Genomic DNA, 5,151 nt, shown 5'->3' with positions numbered 1-5,151 from the left:
CACACACACACACACACACACACACACACACACACACACACACACACACGCATAAGGAAGTAAGAAGACGGTTTTATCTTTCCTAAAAATTTAAAAACAAGTCATTAACACATCATCACACACATTACACCTAGCACATACAGTATTTATGTGTCTGCATCAGTAATGTGTCAGCATATTCATAGTCAGGAATTAGATCATATCATTTAATGTCCAATTTCCCACTGCTGTGCTGGTAAAACGTCGTCAGTATGAATAAACTCCTGGATTGTCAGGTATTTTCATTTTCTTGAGCTCAACTTTTAAAATAACTTGTGTCGGTATGTTTAATTTAAGTATTCTTAGTACTCTTAGTAAGTAAAGCTGACAGTGCATGAATGGGTTTCATCCAACTTTCCCATTTCCCATTCAAAGCTGTGAAAAACAATGTATTTCTTTTACAAACTTGTCTGACTGAACAAAAACACTTGCCAACGTGCCTCATTGGAAAAATACTGACAACCTTTATTTTCGAAATGAAACAATTAAAGAGTCTTTCCATCAATTCTGTGAGCTTCCTACCAAACAAACCCACCAACAAAGAAGAAGCTAAGTCTGGTATCAAACTATTCAACACCAGTTACAGCTCAGAAACAACCACTTCCAATAAACTGTCCCGAGACAAATAGGTGTGACGATTCAGTCCTATGAGCCGTCATGGCTGGGGCTTGTTTAACCCTCAGGTTGTCCTTGGGTCAAACTGACCCCTTTTCCTATATCAATGTTCTTTTTAATTACCCAAAACAACATGATTAATTCCACACAACGCTCTTTGGCAAGTACAAATCTCTACTTTTATTTATTTTGGGGTGTCGTATTCAATTTTTTAACAAGTGGTTTTGAAATAGTATTGAGTAAAAGAGTAAAAGACATATTCCAGTCTGTGATTAGACATCAACGTTCTATCCTTTATTTTTAGTCTAAATAATTCCTAATATCTGCTAATATCTGCTGTCTAACTCAAACATTAGGTATACTTTACTATAAATGAGGTTCATTGACCATAAATTCCAAAAAATAACTGTAAAACTAAAGTTAATAAGTTTGTGTTACGTAGTGTTGAAAATGCCAAAAAAGTGACAAACACTGAAAAAAAGTACAAAAACGTAAGAAAAAGATAAAAACATCGGGACGTGAAGACAACACAAGGGTTAAATAACCTCTGCGAGTCTGAAGTGAGAGGAAAGGTGCTTGTGACCCCTCACATCACAAATACACACGCACACACACACACACACGTTGCTTTTTATGCAGACATTTAGTATGTGGACATTAATATGCTGTTCTAACAGCCTCCACTCTTCTGGGAGAACATTCCACCAGAGACTGGAACTTGGCTGCAGGGATGTGCTCTTATTCAGCCAAATGAGCATCAGTGAGGTCCAGCACTGACGTTGGGTGATAACTAAGGTCTGGCTCACAGTCAGTGATCCAGTTCATTCCAAAAATGTTGGACTGGGGTTGAGGTTAGGGCTTTTTGCAGGTCAATCAAGTTCTTCCACACTGGGGTAACCGTTTCTTTGTGGAACTGTCTTTGTGTGGCATTGTCATGTTAAAAAAGTGAAAAAGTTGTTCAACAAACAGTCTGAATCAACAGCAGAACATATCCAGGCTAAAGCTGTCAGGCTTTGTCCCTCCCCTTCCTGTCTCTGTGTGTTGCCGTTCTCAAAGTCCTTTCGTAACATGTAACAGCAAAAGAGCTACACGCTAAAAAATGGCAAATTCTGAAGAAACTTTTGATCATGCAACAAGGCAGGCCTGCTTGGTTCTTTTAGGGAATGTTCGGGAAGATTTACAAAGAATATGTTTACAGCATTTAATACCTAACATGGACGTTCTTCCGATTAATGGGGATCGCTATAGACAAAGAAACAAACACGGCAATACAATGGTAAGAGCTAATTACATTTAACCATGTATCCAGCTAATTTAAATAGCTCATGTTATTTTTTTATATATTTATTTTTTTAAATAAGTTAACTTCTTATAATATTTTATGTGGTGTTTTCTTTTGCGGGGGCAAATGTTCCATTAAAACAAGTTCCTTCCTGAGACTATTGTGCAGATGGTGATTGGTTTAAAGAAATGTAACACACCCAGAGCATTTTTCTTCTATCCTTCCCACAGGAGTGTCCACATACATGTGGACATTTAGTATATATCCCATACTAAATTCAGGTGTGGAAAGAAGGTTTTTTCTAATACCATTTTCCTAAATAACTTTTTCACAGCAGACATTTTGACTTTTCACAGCAGAAAAAAAGCACAGGTGTTACTAACAGCATTAACATAGGCTCTGTTCTATTGAAGTGTCCCAGTAGGCCATGACAGCAATGCCCAAAACTGACTGTATATTTGTGTACAGAATGAGCAGCAAGGCTGACTTTCATGGTTGTTTCCCCCCGGGGGTTCTGGGAGTCAGCACCCTCCGTGTCTGAGCGTGCTCCCACACAGTGGCCTGTAAGCGGAGGACAGACCTGTGGACTGATGGGCTGTGTGAAGCACAGTGACATTTTGCAGACTCCAGTGTCGGAGTGCTGGATGTAATTGTGATGGGAGGTTCAAGGCGGCTGAATCAGCAGACTGGAGATCTATATTATGCACCCGAGTATGTGAAATGAACATACACACGTATATTCACGGTAGCACGCCCTTTTTCTCGGTCTTTGTTGTCAGAGAAGCAGCAGCACACACACCAGGATAAATGGCTGGCAGAAGCTTCGCTGTGTTGCTCGGCATCAATTCTTTTTCTATATCTTCAACATCTTATCATGTCTTTCTCTGTGTCTCTCCTTCTTTCTCCCCACGTTTAGTTAAAGTCCCTTGGTAGGAACATTACACATACATCCTCTCATCTTCTCTCCCCCCAATCCAGTTCAATTCAGTGAAGCATTTCAAGTTCAACAGCTGGGAAATGTGCCATTTTGCTTTCTTTTCAAGAGTGAGATGAGAAAATGTACTGTCTATCAATCTCAAGTCTGTCAAAGTCAAAGCTGAAGCGAGGAGGATGTAAGCCTAGCTTAGCATAAGCAGGGGGAAACAGCTAGCCTGGCTCTTTCAGAAATTGATTGTAAATAGGCAACTATTAGCTACTACAGTCGCCATTTCAACCTTGGTGAGATGGTGAGAGCCAATGTTGTGTTTACAGCTGTTCGGTTAACGCAGGTTAAAGATATTTAGCTAGACTGGGCTCAGAATTAGCAGCTCTCTTTTGGGTTTGCAGTAGCAGCAGATTTCTTACGTCTTTCTCTGGGGAACTCTGGATGCCTGGTGTGGAGGAGAAAATCAAGTGAAATGCACTCAGTCAGCTTTCAGCCCCAGAGTCAGCTGGTGAGAAGGGAAGACTTTATTTTCTCCTTAATTCTTCAGCTGACTGCTCAGGCAGGCAAGCTGAGTTCAGTTGAGCTTGTCCAAATTTTTCAACACTGCGGTGGCCTAAAGTTACTGGTGTTCTCAGATTTAAGTAATGGAACAAAATAAATGCATTCGAGCACATAAACTGATTTCGCACTACTCGTGAGGACATTAAGGACAGTTTTTTGTTGCATAGTTTTATGCAGACTTAAGGTTACAATTTGTTACTTTTTTATTGATGTTGAAAACAACCAAACAATATAGCATTTTGGTTTTTCATGCAACTGATATGTGTGTGTAATATTTAATACATCTCACAAAATGTGTCTGAGGTGGCTAAGGTCAAAATTATGATGCCCCTGCAGTTCTTTTTACTTTTCTTTGTCTTTTTTGCATATTACAACATATTGGAAGATGGGAAAAGCAGTGTTTACACTATATTTTACAGCATTTTTTGAATAAAGAGTATAAATAAATATAAAGTTACAATCCCCACAGCCCTGCTTTGGACCCAACCTTTAAGTGCACTGGGTATAAAGCCATGCAATGAGATTAAACTACACAGAGCGCACAGCAAGAGGGCAAATACAGGGCATATGGCAATCAAGGCCACTGGCTATACTCATTTTGTTCATTACAAAACTGCTGATGCATTACGTTGCGTTTAGCAGTACTTCTAATAACCCCATATGTTCTTTAACTACTGCGATGACAGAAGAGTAAAATGTAGATATGAGTATAACGAGATAACAATCTATTTATTCAGAAGCACTGAAATGGTTACAGTCAAGCATGCAATATTAATAACCAACATGAAAAGCTAATTATGGTACTTTTAAAAACCAAAACATATACCAACCATTCCATACAAAAAATAAATTTAAAAAAAAGTGACATATCCACTGAGCTTGACGTTTCTATACGAGTTGACTTGATATGGTTATTCCACTTCTGTTATTCCAATGAGTCATCGCTGGCTCTGAATGATCAGTGAGGAAAAAAAGCAAACTCTGCCTTATGATTTGGACCCATGCATCATGCAGTTGTGGTGTGACAGGTGACTCCCACTCTCAGCTTACTGTGCTCACACACACACACACACACACACACACACACACACACACACACACACACACACACACACACACACACACACACACACACACACACACACACACGGAAGTAAGAAGACGGTTTCATCTTTTCTAAGAATTTAAAAACACGGCCAAAAAGGCAGGGGAGGTTAAACAAAGAACCGTTGTACCATTCAGATGTTACTGACACACATTAACAATGATACAATATAGTGTATATATATTACATCATTCGAAATACATTTCCAACTTTAAGGTGCTCATATTATGCTTTTTTGTCTTTTTCCCTTTTATTGTGTTATATTGTTTTTTTTGTGCACGTTATAAGTTTACAAAGTAAAAAAAAGCCCAAAGTCCCCCCCCCCCCCAAAGGGACTTACCATCTCCAACAGAAAACACTGTACACAAACTGCTCCAAACAGCTCTATTGTAGTCCGGCCTTTACTTATGTGACGAAGATGTGTCACTTTGTAACACATGTTGTAATGCTAGCCTAGCTGCTAGTGGCACGCTCTCATACTGACTATAGTCAGTTGCTGGGTAAGCACTGCCAGCTATAGCTGGCAGTGCTTACCCAGCTGCTTCACATGTGCAACTCCCAACAAAGATGGAACAGAAGTGTGATGTCTCACTCTGTAGCTTAAACAGAGAGCTCAACACACAG

General features: G+C 39.4%; 1 protein-coding gene across 8 annotated transcripts in view; it reads right to left on the bottom strand.

Annotated features, from left to right (window-relative positions):
* The window catches only part of cacna1bb (calcium channel, voltage-dependent, N type, alpha 1B subunit, b), a 300,576-nt gene that overhangs the window by 141,018 nt on the left and 154,407 nt on the right, over window positions 1-5,151 (bottom strand). The window lies entirely within an intron of this gene.

This window comes from Etheostoma spectabile, chromosome 16, assembly GCF_008692095.1.
Source record: "Etheostoma spectabile isolate EspeVRDwgs_2016 chromosome 16, UIUC_Espe_1.0, whole genome shotgun sequence".
Taxonomy (NCBI): domain Eukaryota; kingdom Metazoa; phylum Chordata; class Actinopteri; order Perciformes; family Percidae; genus Etheostoma; species Etheostoma spectabile.
This window is presented reverse-complemented; position numbering and strand designations above follow the sequence as displayed.